This window comes from Cupressus sempervirens, chromosome 7 (genome assembly GCF_028749045.1).
Source record: "Cupressus sempervirens isolate cs-2001-9-10 chromosome 7, ASM2874904v1, whole genome shotgun sequence".
Lineage (NCBI taxonomy): Eukaryota > Viridiplantae > Streptophyta > Pinopsida > Cupressales > Cupressaceae > Cupressus > Cupressus sempervirens.
The window spans coordinates 52,832,844-52,854,482 of NC_143124.1; the positions used below are offsets into that span (position 1 = coordinate 52,832,844).

The following is a 21,639-nucleotide window of genomic DNA, read 5'->3' on the forward strand; positions in this document are numbered from 1 at the left end:
AGGACCTAACAAAGAAGAAATACATTTGATTTTTCAGTATGTTTTCATGATTTTACAAATATATTTTCAGACTTTCTTTGATGTTTGATTATTTTTGCAGCGAGTTTGTGTAGATGAATTAAAAGAATATTTTCTAGGTGCTATGTACCCATTTGTGAATGATTGTTGGGGGAGACCTAATTCAACTTGGCTAATTGGATTTGACTCCTTTGCAAGCATTTAGAAGTTCTAGAATAGAAACAAGTTATAATATGGAAGATAAAGAAAAGATTTCAAAATTGTTGTTGAAATGAGATGCCTAGATTGCCTATGAGGAAGCACAGGAGAAAAAGAGAAAAGAAGAAGCAAGAAGAAAGAAGATGGAAGATGATTTAACAGCATATGAACTAAAGTTAGATATGATGGAGAAAAGAGATCAAAGGATACTAGAATTGATTGAAGCCCAAATAGCATTTGAAGAAGCAAAAATAAAGGAGAAGTTTTGTCCATTGAAAGGACAAGAGGAGAAAACTGACACTAATGAAGGGCAAAAGGTTTTGGATGAGCCTTGTGTGGAAAAGGTTCTAGTTGAAGAGAAAGATGCTGAAATAATTATTGATTTGGGTGGCAATAATATGATTCCAGAAACGTTTGAAGATAGTAACACGGTTCACTCTGATCAAATGGAGGATGACATGAAAATTGTTCACAATGCAAGATATTTTTCAATGGCTGTAAATGATGATGAAGATATTTGCTTGGAGGATCAATTCAGTTTTCATCTTGCTGGAGGTGAAATATTGGTTTATTCTGACATATTTTATGTAGGTAATGAAGACACCTATTTGGTGAATCTTTTTGCTGGTGTATGCCTAGACTTTGAAGATTTGGTTTTGAGCAATATTTTTCCTTTGGGAGAATATGTACACAAGATATTGACAACAAATTTTCTTGCTAGAGGCCTCATACCACCCTAGAACTGGAAGTCTCGAAAGAAGTCAATTCAAAGGGACTTGAATTCTTTTGTCTTGGGGAGTATGATGTAGGGTCATCCGGAGATTCCAATTATTTCCTAGCTCTAGGATTCTATATGCCTTTCATTTGATTATTTTAATAATATAATGGTTGGCTTGAGTCTCCATTTTAAATGGTTAATTTTAATAATTTAGGGTTGTGTCTTAGTGGAGTAGAATTAAGTGTTTTTATTAAATGAATGTTATGTATCATCATGTAGTTGACATTGTCAACTCCACGATCTATTTCCTAGTTTGTTTAATGAGATTAAAGCTTACTCTAATCGGTGATGACAACCATTAGAGAAGCTGAAATATTGTGGTTTTTGATTATGAGATGTTATTGGGTTTTAAGATCTTTATATTTATAATTCATGAACCCAAGAGGGAGGCAATAGAATGGTAGTGGTTGAGAGATGATTGAAAAAGAGAACAATGTAATCAAAGGAGGAGAATGAATACAAGAGTTAAATTTTCTGTTAAAACAACTTCAGTTCTTTAATTCCTTATTGACACTTCTCTATTTGTAAATTACTTATTGTCTCTTTTGTATTGTTTATTGAATTAGTTTTGATCTCTTTGAAGAATAATATGACAATGGTTTCTATTGGGTTTATCAAAGAAGTTTAATATTATTTGTAATTGGCATTGTGATGTTTGAATGGACTAGTGGAATGGTTGGATGTTGATGGAGAAATGTTAATGTTTTAACATTCTCTATTTTTTTAAAAATTTCTCCTATGGCTCATGTTGATGGGAAATCAATCCACTGATAGATTTAGGATAGATAGATTGTTATTTTGATTGAGTGCAATAATTGTGAACAGTTTTCATGACTATTAATTAATATTATTTTCTTTTGGAGATTGTTGAGATCATTGGAATCAGGTTCAGATGTTTTGAACTGATATGAAGAATATTCTATTTTGATGGATATAAATTGCTAAGTTGTAATCAGGTTGTGGAACTATGCTTCATGAAATGTAAATGGCTTGATTGTTATACATCATTTTTAAGTTGAAACTGTATTGGTGTGGTAGAACCATGAGCACTGTATTTATCATAAGGAAGGATTTGAGGATTAACGACAATGTTATGATTTCTATTTAGCATTTGCAATGTGAAAAAGGTGGTGAAAGACAATAGCAAAGAAAGGATGCGCCCACTTGATGATTGCAATGCAGTAAGTAATAAGAGCTCTTAAAGATCCTTATGAGTGAATTTGACATTTGAAATACTTGGAGGAAGGTGGCAGATGATTTGAGTATTAGGCATCGAGTTTCTTTTGAATTGAATAATGATTAAATCTTGATTATGTTCAGATTCATTACATTACTAAATAGCCAAAGGTGTTAAAACTGAAATAATTCCAAGAAAATGTTCTATGCATTGCTTGAATTAATTACAATCAAGTTAATAGGATTGGTCATTAAATTTTTTCATACTATGAAGGAACCTTAAGACAGGGAATGTCCATCAAATGTTGGTGACTTTGTATTGTGGGTATTATCATTAGGGAGATATTGCAAAAGTATGAATTTCTTTGAATGAATAGAATTGTTTGCACAATGAATGATGTTTGGTTACTTGAGATCTGATAGAAGATATCAGATTATATTATTGATTTGGGTTCATTAACCTTCTATGCTATGTGCTCTGCATCACATAATGCATGCAGTAAGTTTGATTTCTCGATTTATGGAAACACCAAAGGATTCCCATTGGCAAGTAGGAAAGAGGATCCTAAGGTATGTGAATGGTACCAAGGGATTTGGAATTTTGTATACTACAACAAATGATTTCAAGTTGGTGGGTCATACAGATAGTGATTGGGCTAGAAGTTTAGATGATAGGAGGAGCACTTCTAGATACACGTATCATATAGGGATTGGGTGCAATTTCATGGGCATCCAAGAAACAATCTGTTGTTGCTCAATCTACAAAAAAGGCTAAATACATAGCAGCAAATGCAACAGCATGTTAGGCTATTTGGTTAAGGAGGATCTTTACAAATTTGAATGAAATACATGATGATGGAACCACAATTTATTATGAGATCATCTCTTCAATTGCATTGTCCAAGAATCTAGTATTCCATGGTAGAAGAAAACACATAAAGATTAGATATCACTTCATCAGAGAGTTGGTGGAGAATGGAGATATCATGATGGAATTTTGTAAGTCTGAGCAGTAGCTAGTAGAGATTTTTACCAAGCCATTAGAGATTGGAACTTTTGTACACCTAAGAGAGTATCTTGGTGTAGTTGATTTGGATTAGTAATGATCCTTGTTTTTTTGGCTTGGGACAAAGAGGGAGTGTTGAAATATTAAAGACATATAGTTGTTTGCCCCTGGATCTAAATGCCCACCTACCATCTCTAACGACCTACACAATAGATAGAAAATTGAATGCGGTAGGTGAATTTTTTAATTGGGAAATGAAGGGGGAAAATATTTGGAAGAGAGACAAAAGGAATGTCTCACTCTCTCATTCGGGTGAGTTCAGCAGATCAAAGAGAGAAGAAGAGTAGTAGAGTTGCATAGTAGAGCTATGGAAGAAGTTGATCAGTAGATCAAGTCAGGTTTAGAAGATGGAAGGAATTGTTGTTGTGTCTACAGTTGCAAGTGTTTTCCTTTCTGGTTATTTTGTAAGTTTGTCATTGTTTGATTTGACCTATGAAGCAATGATTTCTCCAGGTGTTATTGTATGCAGCCATTAGAGCTGCAAGTTTGAATTTTAAAGGTTGAAGTTTCATCAATTTGAAATTTTAGCATTATTTTAGGGTTTTCTAGTTTTAGCCAAATGCTCCCAAATTTTGTAATAGTTTGAATCGAAGTTGAATAGAAAGAAAGCAGGCATATGTGAATCCATTGCTCTTCCTTATTCATTGCATTTGTGAAGTTTATTGTTGAATATTTTAAGATTTGGATCTTTGGTTTTAATGGTGGTAGCATTTATGTTATAATCTTGGTTACTCAGCTTGGTCTTTGTCTGAGTTGAAACTTTGCACTTTAAGGCGAGCTCACTCGACATCTTCTTCTATCGAGCTCCACCCTGCAGTGTTGATCGAGCTCACTCGACATCCACACTACTGAGCTCACTTGGCATCCATTGGTGCCAAGTTGCCCTTCACGTGTCAAGATCACTCGGCTCCTACATGTGCCAAGCTCACTTGGCACCCTCCTGCCACTCGGCTCCTTAATGTGCCAAGCAAAATTAGCACTCAGCAATAGTTAGTGCCGAGTGAAAATTTTCAAAGTTGTGATTTTATTTTTGATAGTTTTAAAGATTAATCAATGCCCAAGCCTTGAGGAGCTAATGCTTGCTTGTCCTTGCTATCTTGAAAGAATCACAATCAGTAATTATCAAAAATTGAAAAGTGTGTTGGGGTTATCTAATCTAACAAAGCTTGTAGAACTAGATATTTCTTATTGTGAGAAGCTCGGGTTCAATTAGTTTTGTCTTGGTGATATGAAGTTTCTTGAGAGGATGAAATTTGATAGACTTGTAAAGGTTAAATGTTTAGAATTAGATGTTTGTCAAAATTTTAGAATATTATAGTTTGGATGTGAAGAGCTTGTAGAACTTAGCATTCACGGGTGTCCAAAGCTTGAGCAATTGCAAGGTTTTAGAGGCCCAAGCCCCCTAAAGAGGATTGTAATTGATGGATGCAAAAAGTTCAAATATATTCAGCTGGATGGTTGTCAACATTTGAAAATAATACAATTTGGCTGTGAAGAGATTGTAGAGTTAAATTTCTTATTGTGAGAAGCTCAGGTTCAATTAGTTTTGTCTTGGTGGTATGAAGTTTCTCGAGAGGATGAAATTTGATAGACTTGTAAAGGTTAAATGTTTAGAATTAGATGTTTGTCAAAATTTTAGAATATTATAGTTTGGATGTGAAGAGCTTGTAGAACTTAGCATTCACGGGTGTCCAAAGCTTGAGCAATTGCAAGGTTTTAGAGGCCCAAGCCCCCTAAAGAGGATTGTAATTGATGGATGCAGAAAGTTCAAATATATTCAGCTGGATGGTTGTCAACATTTGAAAACAATACAATTTGGCTGTGAAGAGATTGTAGAGTTAAACATTCAAAGTTGTGCAAAGGTTGAAGAAGTAACATGTTTTAGAAGCCCAAATTGCATACAGAGGATAATAATTAATGGATGTGGAAAGCTCAAATGTCTTCAAGTGGATAGTTCTCAAAATTTAAAGAGCGTGTTAGGAATAGCTAATGTTGCAAAGCTTTTAGAATTGGAAATTTGTGGTTGTGTTATGTAAATAATATAAAATTCAATTTAAAACTCACAACTCTAAATCAATTTTTTTTTGCTCAGCACTAAAAACTGCTCGACACATGAAGGTGGCGAGTGTGAGTTTTACTTGACACTTGAAGGTGCCAAGTGCCAGGCAATAGGTGCCGAGTGGCAGGATGCTCGACACTTGAAGAAGAATGCAGTAGGTGCCAAGTTAGCTCGACACTCAAAGAAAAAATGTTTGGCAAAAATGGATGCCAAGTAAGCTTGGCTCCAACTGAGAAAATTTATAACTTAAAAAAATTCTAACGTGAATTCTTTCTCCATTAAAACCAGAGAGCCAAGTTTTAACCTTTCAAACAAGTTTCTCAAATGTAATGAATAGAAGAGGAAGAACAATAGATTCAAGTATGCCTGCTTGCTATTCTATTCAACTAAGATTTAAACTATTACAAAATATGGGAGCATTCAGCTTCAACCAAAAAACTCTAAAATAACCCTAAACTGGTAAAACTTCAAACTTCAATAAACTTTAAACTTACATCTCTATTGGCTACATACAATGGTGCCTGGAGCAATCACTGCTTCAACAGGACAAATCCAACAAACAATAAACTTATAGAATGACAAGAAGAAGCATGTGCAACTACAAGCATGACAACGATTCCTTCTGTCTCTGCAATGACTGATCTACTGATCAACTTTTTCCTTCTTTCTTTGCTCTACAACTTTGGAGCTCTTCAACTTCTTCTCCTTCTACTAGTCGAATGGAATAGAACATTTCGTTTGTCTTCTGACCTAAAACATTTTTCCCTCTCATTTTCAAATTTGAAAATCTCACCTACTGCATTCATGTTTTCTGTCTGTTCTGATGGTCATCAAGTGGTAGCTGGACATTTGGCTTCAGGGGCAAGACAACCACTGCATTAAATATTCCAACACTCCCCTTTTGTCCCAAGCCAAACAAAGACAAGGATCACAACAAATCCACATCAACTACACCAAGACACTTTCTTAGTTGGAAAAAAGTTCCAATGCCTAATGGCTTTGTAAGTATGTCTGCTAGCTGCTGCTTAGACTCACAAAATTCTATTTTGATATCCCCATTCTCCACCAACTCTCTGATGATGTGATATCTGATCTCAATATGTTTGCTTCTCCCATTGAAGACTGGATTCTTGGACAATGCAATTGATGAGATGTTGTCACAATAAATTGTGGTTCCATCCTTTTTCCTTTCATTCAAATATGTCAAGATTCTCCTGAACCAAATAGCTTGACATCTTACTACATTTGCTGCTATGTATTCAGCCTTTGTTGTAGATTGAGCAACAATAGGTTGCTTCTTGGATGCCCATGTAATTGCACCCGATCCCATATGAAACATGTATTCGGAAGTGCTCTTCCTATCATCTAAACTTCCAGCCCAATCATTATCAATATAACCTACCAACTTGAATTTATTTTATTTAGTATAAAAAATTTCAAATCCCTTGGTACCTTTCACATACCTTAGGATCCTCTTTTCCGCTTGCCAATGGAAATTCTATGGTGTTTCTATAAATCTAGAAATCAAACTTACTACATGCATTAGGCCTGGCCGAGTTGCAGTTAAGTACATTAAACTTCCAAACATACTCTTGTATAATGTTGGATCCACTCTTTTGCTGTTGTCTTCTTTGCTCAACTTCAAACCTATTGCTATTGGTGTGGGGGCTACCTTACTGTTCTACATTTTAAATCTCTCCAAGATCTACCCTGCATATTTTTCTTAAGAGATGAAGATGCCATTATGCATTTGTTTTACTTCTATGCCTAGAAAGTATTTCAAGAGACCTAGGTCTGTCATCTCAAATTCATTTTTTATGACCTCTTTGAACTCACCAATTAGAGCCTTGTCATTACCAGTAAAAATCAAATCATCTACATACAAGACAATAATTAACACATTTCCATTTGCTGCCTTGATGTAGAGAGCAGGCTCACCATTGCTTTTGTTAAAACCATTGCTCATTAAATATGAGTCAATCTTACTGTACCATGCCCTTGGAGCTTGCTTGAGCCCATAAAGAGCTCTATTTGATCTATATACTTTGTTATCTTCACCTGCAACTTCATAACCAAGTGGTTACTCCACATATACTTCTTCTTTCAATACACCATTTAGGAAGGTCGACTTCACATCCATTAGAAATACCTTCCACTTGTGCTGAGCTACAATTGCTATGACAGCACACACAGTTTTCATTCTTGCAACAGGGGCATATGTCTCATCATAGTCTCTTCCATTCTACTATTTGTAGCCCTTGACTACTAGCCTTGCCTTATGCCTATCAATCTTTCTTTCAACATTGCATTTAGTCTTATAGACCCATTTCACTCCAATCACTTGCTTCTTGGGAGGCAATTCAGTTAGCTCCCATGTCTCATTCCTTTCTATAGCATCTATTTCCTCATCCATGGCCTTACACCATTTCTTCTCCTTAATAGCTTCTTGAAAATATATTGGATCACTATGAGAAAATAATGCAAAATTAACACTCTCATCATAATCTTCATACCTTTCATCTTGGTATATCTTCTTAAGACTCTTGGTCTTTCTTGGTAACAAGGAGGAGAGTGTGGGATCAGAATATTTACTGCTGCTACTTTGCCGACTAGCTCAATTTTCACTATTAGTCGGCATTAACACTCAATCATGCCTAGAGGAGCTCGGCAAGAACTGAAGTTGCTTTCCTTTTCTTCTATTTTCTCCTTCTTCTTGCTATTCATCAATATTCTCTTCATTCATAATTGGCATTTTACTTGAAGTGCTTGGTGATTCATCAGTTGGACCATACCAAGACTAATTTTCAAGAAATTCCACATCTCTTGAAAGAGTCATCTTGTTTTTCAATGGGTCATACAATCTGTATGTCTTTGATTCTGAGCTGTACCCTGTAAAGATGCACTTCACACCTTTCTCATCCAATTTCTGCCTTTTCTCTTTAGGCACATGTGCATATGAAACACATGCAAACACCCTTAGGTGTTCAACTATCCATCTTCCTCGTGACCATGCTTCCATTGAAATTTTATCACGAATTGCCTTTTTAGGACAACTATTAATTATGTAAACTGTTGTTGCCATAGCCTCTCCCCAAAATTCAGTTGGGAGACTTTTCTCTTTCATCATGCTTCTTGCCATTTCAACAATGGTCTTGTTCTTTCTTTCAGCCACTTCATTTTGCTGTGGTGTATAGCTGGATGTGAGCTCTTTCTTTATGCCATGTTTCATATAAAAGTTTACAAAAGAATTGGAGGTATACCCCCCTCTTCTATTTAATCTTAGGACTTTGATATAGTGTCCACATTCTCTTTCAGCCTGGGCTTTAAATTCTATAAATTTATCAAATGCTTCATATTTATTTTTTAAGAAATACACCCATGTCCTATGACTAAAATCATTAATAAATGTTATAAAATAAGTACTCCCTCAAATGGAAGTAACTTGCATAGGACCGACTAGGTCAGTATGTACTAACTCTAATGGATATCTAGTCCTCTTAAAATTTCCAAAATTAAAGGGAAGCCTATGTTGCTTACCCAAAATACAAGCCTCACACTTGTCACATGAATTTCTTATATGTGGAAAACCTTCTACCATTCTTTTATTTGACAACAAATTTAAACCAGCATAGCCTAGATGACCATACCTGAGGTGTCATAGCCATGAGCGGTCTTCAATCACACTCTTTAGCGCTGATTTTGTGGGAGGTGCAACACCAACTTGAGATGAGAAACATGTCTCTATTTTCAAGAGAAACATTCTATTTTTTGTCATTTGAACTGCTGCAAGTAAGTTCTTGCTCCCATCATTTTCATGAATGACACACATGTCATTCTCCATTAGTACTTTGTATCCATTTTGAATGAGCTAACCAATTCTCATCAAATTTTGCTTCATACCAGGGGCAAAATACACGTTTTTTATTTCCTTCTTCTCACCTTTCTTGGTGCGGACCATAATAGATCCTTTGCCCACAACTGGTAGGGTTCCATTGTTACCTATTTTAATCTCAGATTTGAAACTCTTGCCAATGAATGAAAACAAGATTTCATTACTACTCATGTGGTTGCTACATCCATTGTCGAGGTACCAAACCTCAGGGCTTCCTTCTTCACCAACATTACACATGATGAAGGCAGTGGTATTGTTTCCATTTCCCATGTTTACATCAGCCACATTTGCATGTCCTGACTAATCATTTTCTTTCTTCCAGCATTCACTTGCACAATGCTCATATTTATGATAGTAGTAGTATTCTACATTACTCTTATTTGAGTTATAGTTTTTTTACCTCCCGTTGAAGTATTTTGTGAGTTAGTTGCTCCATCTGCTCTTCTTGAGCTTTCTGCTGTAGCATTTCTTTATCCTCCATTACCTCGGCCTCTACCTCTAGAGTTTCTACCTAAGCCATTTCTTCCTCTCCCCCTTCCTCTTGGATTTGACTAAGCCTTGAATGCTTGCTCTTGGGAAGAAGAAGATGTAGATATGTTGATCCTATGCTCATGGGTTTGAAGAGTACTCATCAATTCATCCATTGTCAAAACAGTGAGGTCTTTTTCCTCTTCTATGGTTATGACCAAATTGTCATACTTATGAGGTAAACTCGTCAATATCCTTTCCACTATCCTTTGCTCTTGATAGTCTTTTCTATTTGACTTTAGTTGGTTAATCACATTGGAGGTCCTTGAATTGAAGTCTGCAACTGATTCATTTTCCTTCATTTGAAGGTTGTCAAACTCCCTCCTTATATTTTGCAGCTTTACTGTACAGACTTTATTAGTCCCCTTGAAGTTTGTCTCAAAGATATCTCATGCTTCCTTTACATAATTTGTTGCTGCAATCTTTGAGAATACTATTTCTATCATTATTGCTTCTATAAGACTTAATGTCTTTGCATCTTTCCTCCTTGACTCTTTCAAATGAGTCTTTTGTGCATTTGTGAGGGTAGCATATTGAGTTGCATTAGTCACATCATTGAATTCATTAACCACAAACTCCCATAAATCATTTGCAACCATAATGGTTTTCATCTTCTTTGCCCATGTATCATATTTTTGCCCATTGAATGGTGGTGGCTATTGCCATATCTTTCTTGTATCTACTGCAATGTCAAATATCCCAATAAAACAAATGCCCAAACTCACTGTGGATGTGGGGTCTCAAAGCTTTGATACTATGTGAGAAATATAAAATTCAATTTAAAACTCACAACTCTAAACCTAAAATTTTTTGCTCGGTACTTGAAGGTGCTGAGTGATAGATTGCTCGACACTTGAAGGTGCTGAGTGCCAGGTAATAGGTGCTGAGTGACAGGATGCTCGACACTTGAAGAAGAATGTAGTAGGTGCTGAGTTAGCTCGGCACTCAAAGAAAAAATGCTCAGCAACAATGGATGCCAAGTAAGCTCGACTCCAACTGAAAAAATTTATAACTTAAAAAAATTCTAATGTGAATGCTTTCACCATTAAAACCAGAGAGCCAAGCTTTAACCTTTCAAACAAGTTTCTCAAATGCAATGAATAGAAGAGGAAGAACAATAGATTCAAGTATGCCTGCTTGCTATTCTATTCAACTGAGATTTAAACTATTAAAAAATCTAGGAGCATTCAGCTTCAACCAAAAAACTCTAAAATAACCCTAAACTAGTAAAACTTCAAACTTCAATAAACTTTAAACTTACAGCTCTAATGGTTGCATACAATGGTGCCTGGAGCAATCACTACTTCAATAGGACAGATCCAACAAATAATAAACTTACAAAACGACAGGAAGAAGCACGTGCAACTGCAAGCATGACAACGATTCCTTCTGTCTCTGCAACGACTAATCTATTGATCAACTTTTTCCTTCTTTCTCTGCTCTACAACTTCTGAGCTTTTCAACTTTTTCTCCTTCTACTGGTCAAATAGAACAGAGCATTCATTTTGTCTTCTGACCTAAAATATTTTCCCCTCTCATTTCCAAATTTGAAAATCTCACCTACCGCATTCATGTTATCTGTCTTTTCTACTAGTGGTCAGGTGGTAGGTGGGCATTTGGCTCTAGGGGCAAGACAACCACCGCATTAAATATTCCAACATGTTAACCAGGAGTTTGATCACTTGTGTCTTAGTGGTCTGAAGTCTCTTGCGAGAATTAAATTTGATCGACTAATAAAGTTTAAATATTTTGATTTGGATGGTTATAAAAATTTATAAACAATACAGTTTGGCTGTGAAGAGCTTGTAGAATTCAGCATACGAGGCTCTCCGGAGCTTGAAGAATTGCCAGTTTTCAAAGGCCGAAGTTTCTTGGAGAGAATCAGAATTGATGGATGTGAAAAGTTGAAATGCCTTCAAGTGCATGATTGTCGATTTTTGCAAACAATACAGCTTGGTTGCGAACAGCTTGCAGAAATAAGCATTTTTGGCTGTCCCGAGCTTGAAAAAATAGCAGTTTTTAGAAGCCCAAATTTTTCGAAGAGGATTAAAATTAATGGATGAGGAAAGCTCAAAAGTCTTCAAGTAGATAGCTATCAAAATCTAAAACGTGTGTTAGGAATATCTAATCTTGCAAAGCTTGTAGAATTGGAAATTTGTGGTTGTGAGAAACAAGAGTTCAATCACTTGTGTCTTCGTGGTATGAGGTGTCTCGAGAGGATGACATTTGACAGAAATGTAAAGGCAAAATATTTGGAATTTGATGGTTGTCAAATTCTGAAAACAATACAGTTTGACTGTGAAGAGCTTGTAGAATTAAGTATTCAGGGCTGTTCAGAGCTCGAGAAATTGCCAATTGTTAGAGGCCCAAGTCTCTTAGAGAAGATTATAATTGATGGATGTGGAAAGCTTAAAAATGTTCAATTGGATGGTTGTCAAAATTTGAAAAAGTGTGTTAGGAATATCTAATCTTGCAATGCTTATAGATTTGAAAATTTGTGGTTGTGGGAAGCTAGAATTTGATCACTTGTGTCTCAGTGATATGAAGTGTCTCGAGAGCATGATATTTGATAGGCATGTAAAGGTGAAACATTTTGAATATGATGGTTTTCAAAATTTGAAAATAATACAGTTTAGCTGTAAAGAACTTGTAGAATTAAGGATTCGAGGCAGTCCAGAGCTTAAGAAGTTGCCGATTTTCGAGGGCCCAAGTTGCCTGGAAAGGATTACAATTAACGAATGCGGAAAGCTCAGATGTTTTCAGTTGAGTGGTTGTGAAAATCTGAAAAGTGTGTCAGGTAACTTTGAGCTTAGACATTTCCATATTATAAATTGTCCTGAGCTTGAGTAGGTGCGTTCTGGCGGATTAAACCAGTTGAGGGTAGTTGAAATTCAAGGCTGTGAGAAGCTGCAGGCGATTACAGGTAGCGAAGAATGGTATGTATCAGATTACATGAGACTCTGTGATTGCAAAAATGAAGTAATACGGAGTTGCATTCGTAAATTTAAGGTAATGATTTCAATGCTCCGCTTTAACAGACAATCGTCAGTTTTGCTTTGAAGTGAATGCTCTTTGAATTATTGGTCGTTATGTAACATTTTTGCCTTTTTTGCAACGTTATTTTCGTGAGTAATGTTTCTGGTGAATTGTAAATGAAAAGAAGTTACTTTATTTTAACTTAGTATTTGGTCTTTTATCTCAGAATGTATGGTTCCGTTCTCCTACTGTTTTTATTGGAAGGGCAGTGGACGGAGCTGAGTCAACGTTAAACCAAGATCTGTTTTCTGATTGTCATTGTGCTGCTGATAGAGATTCAATTATTCGCATCTGGGGCAACCTAAGTTTCAAATGGTGTCGAATAATTGTATGCTTTGTGGTCCAAGTAGATAGCTTTGCTTTGGTAGAGAATATAAATGGATCACTTTCATGTCTTACAAAAATTACCTCGCCTGGCCAAATTTCCAGCTTTAACTTGGGACTTAATGTGCGCCAAGGAGAATGGATAATCACAATGGTTTGTAACTCCGGGTATTCCCATACGAAAATTGAACACGATATAAGAGAGAATGGAATATTGAAGAAGGTATTTTGGGTGTTGTTGGAGAGTGGCGAAGAAGGGAAAGCTGCGCGTATCTTACGAACAATTGTCGATGGATTGTATCATTTTTGAATGGAATGTGTAGATTGTTATGTGTTTTTTTGTTTTTTTTTTAATATGCCTTCCTAACATAGTCTAATAGTGGAGACCCATCTTGTATTGTGAGATCATTCTTGACTTCAAAAAAGACGTTAAAACTCATGTTGGAGAATTGTGACCACATAATTTTGGTTAATATACTTGATGTATTTGAGGATTAGATATTAAATAACTTCTATAGAATCAATCTATGAAAGGTAATGCTTATTTAGCTATACTCAAGAATTATGGTAAAATGACACGTATACATGTTGGACACAATTTGTATTAGCATTATGACACTAATATATGTGATAAATACAAAAATATGGAATTTGGTGAACTTGTTATTGTTAGTACATTGTATGGTTCATTACAATCCCATCAACTCTTTTTTGAATAAGATCCATGTCCATGGAAAGCTTTTTAAATGACCCATTACTTGGAATAATAAGTTCAAAAGGTAATAAGATTTTGAGTAGAGCTATAAGAAGAAGGGTATAGGTTAATGAAATTGTCAAGCTCAAAGAATTCAAGGAAATTGGGAGAATCAAAAGGTGAAACTATGCATGTAGTTGATGAAAGTGCAAAAAATTTCACTAGTGCTACAATACGGGTTGAGTTATACAAAGGAAAAGTCTAGTAGAAATTTACAATTCCATGATAGGAGTCATTGGCTTGTTACCTTTAATGATAAAACTTGTTATGAATCTTGATTATCTTTCTAATCGACCTCCAAGAGAGATATTGTTTGTTCCAAAGTTGAATCCTCTTAATTTTGGATTTCATTTCATTTTGAGGAAGCACAAGCTCTACAATTAACAACGTCTTCAATATTCATGATTTTGTTATCTAAGATATCTTGTCTTTGGTGACATGGGTACATATACCCCTTAGTATTGTGTCCTTGTATACATTGATACTATAAGTAGGCTTTCATATCATATATTCTTTGTGGAGTTAGAAAAATATCCAATAGTGAAATAAGATAGACACCTGAGATTGTTAGTAGGAATCTACTAGAAGACCAAGAGAAGAGAATTTGCATTTGAGTTCATGATTTAGATTTGTTTGGTTTGTAAATACTAAATAGCAAGAATGAGCTACAAGAAGTTTTGCTACATCTAATCGATTAACACATATTTAATCTTTAGTTTAATTAATGGTATATTGTTATTTTCTTTTGTTTCCATGATATACTTTGAAAAATAAGAAGGATGAGGAGCAAGAGAAGATAAAATATAGGAAACAACATGTGAAAAGTAGATAAAAGCTTATCTCAGCCTTTTGCATTCTCATAATCACATTAAGTGCCACAAAGGTGGATGGAATGAAGTATATTTTATGAGGATGACCTAGCAAATATTTGTTAGATCTCATATAAATAAATATGTACCATTTGTTGCCATCAATGAAAGGGATTTTTTTCAAAAAATAATACCTTGGAACAAAATATAAAATCAATGATTTAATGCTTAGAATCTTATTTACAACTTGTATGTCCGTATTATTAAAAACTATTTTTTTTTTGGAAATGTCGGACAAAGGCTTGGGAACTCTCATCTTACAAATGCTCAAGGGTTAATAAATAGAAGAGAATCACATTAACATTAAATGATATTTTAGAATGTGGGAAGATAGTTTAGTTTGCAAGTTATCTTCAAAAGTGAAATCTGAATTCAAACAAAATAGACTAATTGGACTTGTAATTCAGAATCCCATTGTTACTCTACATCTTGAATTAAGGGGCAATAGATGAAGGATGAAAATAAAAGGACTTAAAATATACAGAAAGGGGTTTATGGAGAAGTGTTGTGGCTTTCTTAATGCAAGAAGAAGGCATTTAGTTTTGTATAATTCCATATTATGGGATAATTGACTAATGAGAAGGTTAGAGGAAGAGGCGATGCCTTAATAATACAAGCACAAGTATAGTTAGCTATGATGGAAGTGTGAACTACAAGGTAAATTGGGATGGTAAAAGAAAGAGTAGCATTGGAGAAGAGGATATAGGAAATACTTACAAAGAATGATGCATGGGCTAGACCTAAGGTTGATTTCTAGGTTTAGGAGATTGAAAACAATTTAAAATGAAAGAATAAACACCAAAACTTTTTTATTTACATGGAAGTAGAAATTTTGGACAAGAAATTATAACTACCTAATTATGATAAAAAAGTAGGACTAATGAAAGCATGCTTGGCTAAGGTATGAATAGGAAGAACAACTAAATTTTGGGATGTGCAAGATAAGAAAAAAAATAAAGAGGTGGGAATAGGGAAGTTGTGTAGGGAAAATGTAGAAAGAAGGGATTTGTTTGAATTTAATTTTAGTCCAATACTTTGACTGTATGTATTAGGAGAGGTGATGCTCCAAATAGTATAATATTAGGGCCTATGAATAATAGAAGTCTAAATTCAATTGAAGTAGATATATAACCAGATTCTATAACTAGGACAATGGGAAAGATGAGACAACTTGAAAGTTTATCTTTTAAATTATTTATTAGTATGTGTCACTTCTAGCTACAATCTAAAGATATTGGAACTTTTTTTTTTTTGAAATATTCTTTGTGATAGAAATGTAACAATTATTGTAATATTATGCCTCATATTTTAGAGTGTAGGTGGTGACCAAAGTAATCTGAATTGAAATAAGTATATACGTAATGAAATTTTTATATCTAGGACATAACAAATGATTGAGATTATATGGAAATCATTCAAATTACATCATTGTTTTCAAAGTGTACTTTTATGCTAGACAATGAAAATTCATTTATGGATATAATGCAAAAGGATCTAGAAACTTACTGTGTGAGAAATGTTCTACTGTGTGATAATGTTCTATTTTGAAAGGGGAAGGGATTAGCGAAGATATATAAGATAAGAAAAAGTAATGAAAAAGAAATAGTAGCACTGACAACCATAGATAATTAGATAAGAAATAGTTTTGAGTTTGTATGGAAGAATAATTTGAATGCCAATGTTTTATATTGTTTATAATGAAGGAAAATAATAATTAAAGGTCCAAAATATAAGAAAGTAAAGGTGAACAAATACGAGGAAGGATTGTGACATTGTTCCTATATGGTCAACATGATTGAATTAAAAAAGATCTTAGAAAATGGAACATGAATAATTATGCTAAATAAGTTTTATTTATAGCGGTTTAAGATTTGAAATTTATTTTCCATCTAAATGATAATTATGATTATGTTGTCGTGATTTTTTTTTTCCAGGGATGAAGGAAGGTTGTTGAAGAGTATTGTAAATTATGTATTGAAGAAGTTGAATGAAATTTCGTCGATAAATGTCAATCATTCTATGGGGCTTGATAAAGTCGTAAAAGACTTTAAAGAGAATTCTCTTGAAGATTCCAAGAACATAAATTTTTTTTGTATTGTTTGCATTTAGGGTATTTTAGGGGATTGGGAAAGCTACTATTGCAAAATAATATAATAGGAAACTATCCTCCTATAAATTTAGTTTACTTTCTGATATAAGAGAAATAGTAGCTAACAAAAATTTGCATGATTAGAAAAAAAATTCTGATGGAAGACCTTGGTTCAAGGAATATAATGATTTGTCATTTGATAATGCAGAGATGGGGAAGGCAGTTCTAAAATGAAAATTGAGATCTCTTTAGGTACTTATTGTGTTGGATGACATAGATCATCAAGATCAACTAATAAGAGGGATTAAAATGACATTAGATGATTTTTATGAAGAGTCCTCATATGATGATGGTACACCTTATGAAAGGTGCATGGAGCTTCTGAGAGGTTGTCCTACAAAGTTCAAGAGGCTATTGACAACTTATATACATGTTGTCAAGGGTGTGAGAAATATATTACCAACCCTAAAAATTAATTTCACAACCCTAAATAATGCTTGGAAAAATCTATTGTAGAGTGATAGTCTTGCTCGGCATCTAAAGGAGCTAAGTGGTAGGAGAGTGCCGAGTGAGCTCGGTAGATGAAAAACAACTCGACGAAAATGGATGTCGAGTGAGCTCGGTAAATGAAGAACAACTCAACAATAATGGATGCCGAGTGATCTTGGTAGTATGGATGCTGAGTGAACTTGGTAGTAATTGGAGGGTGGAGCTCGATAGAAGAAGGTACCAAGTGAACTCGGTAGCCACTGTAGAAAATGACTTGCACCAAAGACAATACTGAGTGACAGAATTATAATGTAAACTTTTCCACCACTAAAACTAGAGAACCAAAAACTTGAAACTTCCAAACAAACTTCTCAAATGCAATGAATAGAAGAAGAACAATGTATTCTAGTATGCCTCCTTGTTTTCTATTCAACTTTGATTAAACCATTACAAAACTTGGGAGGATTTGGCTTCAACTAGAAAAACCCTAAAATAATGCTAAAACTTTAAACAACTTCAATACTTCAAAACTTTAAACTTGCGGCTCTAATGGCTACATAGAATAATGTCTAGAACAATCACTGCTTCAACAGGACAAACTCAACAAACAATAAATTTATAGAATGACCAAAGAAGAAATACATGCATCTACAGGCACGAAATGAACTTCTTTCTGTCTTTGCACTCTGATGACTGGATCTGTTGATCACTTCTCTCTAGAATTTCTAATCTCTTCAACTTCAAATGCTTCTACTAGTCGAATGGAATAGAACATTCCTTTTTTTCTTTGCCAAAATTTTTCCCCCTCTTTTTAGAATTAAAAAAAACTTACCTACTGCATTCATGTTTTCTGTCTGTTTTGCAATCTGTTAGGGGTGGTAGGTGGGCATTTGGGTCCAGGGGAAAATGTCAACTGCATTTAATATTCCAACACTTCCCCTTTGTCCCAAGCCAAACAAGCAAGGATCACTGCTGATCCACATCAACTACACCAAGACACTCTCTTAGGTGTACAAAAGTTCCTATGTCTAATGACTTTGTGTGAAAATGTCTGCTAGCTGCTGCTTAGACTTACACAGTTCCATTTTGATATCTCCATTTTCCACCAACTCTCTGATGAAATGATATCTAATTTCTATATGTTTGCTTCTCCCATGGAAGACTGGATTCTTGGACAATGCAATAGATGAGATGTTGTCACAATAAATTGTGGTTCCATCCACTTGCCTTTCATTCAAATCTGTCAAGATCCTTCTTAACCAAATAGCTTGACATGCTGCTACATTTGCTAATATATACTCAGCCTCTACTATAGATTGAGCAACAATAGTTTGCTTCTTGGTTGCCCATGAAATTGCACCCAATCCCATATGAAACATGTATCGAGAAGTGCTCTTCCTATCATCTATACTTCCAACCCAATCACTATCTGTATAACCTACCAACTTGAATTCATTTGTTGTAGTATACAAAATTCAAAATCCCTTGGTACCTTTCACATACCTTAGGATCCTCTTTCCCGCTTGCCAATGGGAATCCTTTGGTGTTTCCATAAATCTGGAAATCAAACTTACTGCATGCATCAAGTCTAGCCAAGTTATAGTCAAATACATTAAACTTCCAACCACACTCTTGTACAGTGTTGGATCCACTTTCTTGCTAGAGTCTTCCTTGCTCATCTTCAAACCTATTATTGTCGGTGTTGGAAATGCCTTACTGTTCTACATTTTAAATCTCTCCAAGATCTACCTTGCATATTTTTCTTGAGAGATGAAGATGCCATCATGCATCTGTTTTACTTCTATGCCTAGAAAGTACTTCAAGAGACCAAGGTCTGTCATCTCAAATTAATTTTTCATGACCTCTTTGAACTCACCAATTAGAGCCTTGTCATTACTAGTAAAAATTAAATCATCTACATATAAGACAATAATCAACACATTTCTATTTTTTGCCTTGATGTAAAGTGTGGGCTCACTGTTGCTTTTGCTAAAGCCATTGCTCATCAAATATGAGTCAATTCTACTGTACCATACCCGTGGAGCTTGCTTGAGCCCATAAAGAGCTCTCTTCAATCTATACACCTTGTGTTCTTGACCTGTAATTTCATAACTAGATGACTACTCCACATAGACTTCTTCTTTCAATACACCATTCAAGAAAGCAGACTTCACATCCATTTGAAATACCTTCCATTTGTGCTAAGCTGCAATTGCTATTACAGCACACATGATTTTCTGATGGGGACACAACCCAACAACAGAATGGACACAATAGAAAAGGGAAATTATATTAACTGAGAAAATAAGCTAGTACAAATAGTTCAGAGAAAATAAACTTCAAAACATGCCCTAAGGGCTTACAATAGCATAAATCTGGAGAATATTTCTCCTTTTAGCACCTCCTCTCAAACTCCACTCCGAACTGCCTTTTACAATGCCAGAAATCTCCTTAAATAGACCCCGGAGGGTTAAGGACTAGGAGTACATTCTAGAAAGTTCTAGTAGGCATCCACCGACAAAATAGAAGGTTCCAAAAGCTGCGTTAGAAGTCGGTGCAAATCTAGAAGAATCCAGAAACGGTAGCCGAACTTTCGGGAGGCATAACTTTTGAACCATAGCTTCGATTGACGAATTGTTTACATTTTCAGAAAGCTCTCGAAGCGCTCTATAGCCCTATGGACAAGCTTTGCTCGTCCCCCATTTTTGACCCTTTTCGAGGTCATTTAATGCCCCAAACCTGATTTTGAAGCATTCTTAGGAGGTCTCCAAAACCCAAAAAACTGCAATAACTTTCAAACCGTGGGGCCTATTTACTTGATTCTTTTTTTGGAATGCTCTAAATCATGATTACATTCATCTGGCCAATTCACACCTTCTAATTTACCGAAATGATGGCCCAAATACATGCTCCTATTTTTTTGGGATTTTCAAACGCACTGATAGTTAAACTATGAGAGATGGAACCTTTATTTGAGCCAAATGGGTATCCAAAAATGTAAAGACATGAAGTAGAAACTAAGTCTAAGTACATTTTTTTGGGTGACACAGGATTGCCCTTATACCTCTGGATGCTCCTGCATCAGACAGCTAGGGTAGATTGAAAAGTGACCCTGTCACTTTATGAATGGTAGAGGAAATCCCAAATGGGAAACCTCAGCTTCTGAAATCCAAGTTGAGTCCTCGATCGGCCGTCCTTTCCATTTGACCAAATACTCTTCATACTGCCTATATCTGGTACTCCTACCCACACGATGATCTAGAATGTCTTCTATCTCCTCCTTCTTAGAAGCAGGAATTGGACATGGCTCTAAAACCAGCTCCTCATCTGCACCATCATCATGATACTCTGTTAAATCTGTAATGTTGAAAATGGGAGAAATGTGAATACCATCTGGCAGCTCCACCTCATATGCATTTCCTGAGTTATGTTTTTTCAAAAGTTTGCAGGGGCCAAATTTCTTCATTTTTAGCTTGTTGTAAGTACCAGCTAGAAATCTTTCTTTTCGTAAGTGCACCATGACTAGATCCCCTACTTGGAATTCCTTATGTCTTCTCCTTTGATCAGCCCTAGCTTTATACTCTTGATTCATCTTGATAATGTGTGCTTGAACCTCCTCATGTAGACGCTTGATGTGTTTAGCAAATTCCTCAGCTTCAACACTTGTCCTCTCCCCTTGTTCTATCTTCCTCAATTCTGGTGCAGTCCTTGGGCTATTCCCATATACAATTTGAAATGGTGATTTTCCAGTACTCCTATTTACAGAGTTGTTATAAGAAAACTCTGCCTATGGTAGAATCAAATCCCATCCCTTGGGCTTATCTCCAACTAAACATCTCAGCAAATTGCCCAGACTTCTATTTACCACTTCTGTTTGGCCATCAGTCTGTGGGTGATGCGTGGAACTGAATTTCAAGTCTGTTCTCAACTTCTTCCACAATGTCCTCCAAAAATACCCCACAAATTTAGTATCTCTGTCAGAAACTATACTCCTTGGAAGACCATGTAGTCTTACCACCTCTTTGAAAAACAAGTCTACAATATGGACAACATCATGAGTTTTGTGGCATGGAATGAAATGTGCCATTTTGGAGAACCTATCAACCACCACAAATATTGAGTCATTACCCCTTTGTGTCCTTGGCAATCCAAGAACAAAATCCATACTTATGTCCTCCCATGGCCTTGATGGAACAGGCAATGGCTGATATAGGCCAGTATTTTGACTAAACCCCTTGGAAACTTGACAAACCTGACAACTCTATACAAACTTCTTCACATCCTGTGTAATTTGAGGCCAAAAACAATGTTCTCTAAGAATGGCAATGGTCTTATCCCGACCAAAATGTCCTGCCATCCCTCC

The 21,639-nt window shown here is 35.3% G+C and overlaps 1 pseudogene; it reads left to right on the plus strand.

Moving 5' to 3' along the window:
* LOC149545442 (disease resistance protein Roq1-like) overlaps positions 1-13,385 on the plus strand; it is a 30,550-nt pseudogene extending 17,165 nt beyond the window's left edge.
* The last annotated feature ends 8,254 nt before the right edge of the window (positions 13,386-21,639 follow it).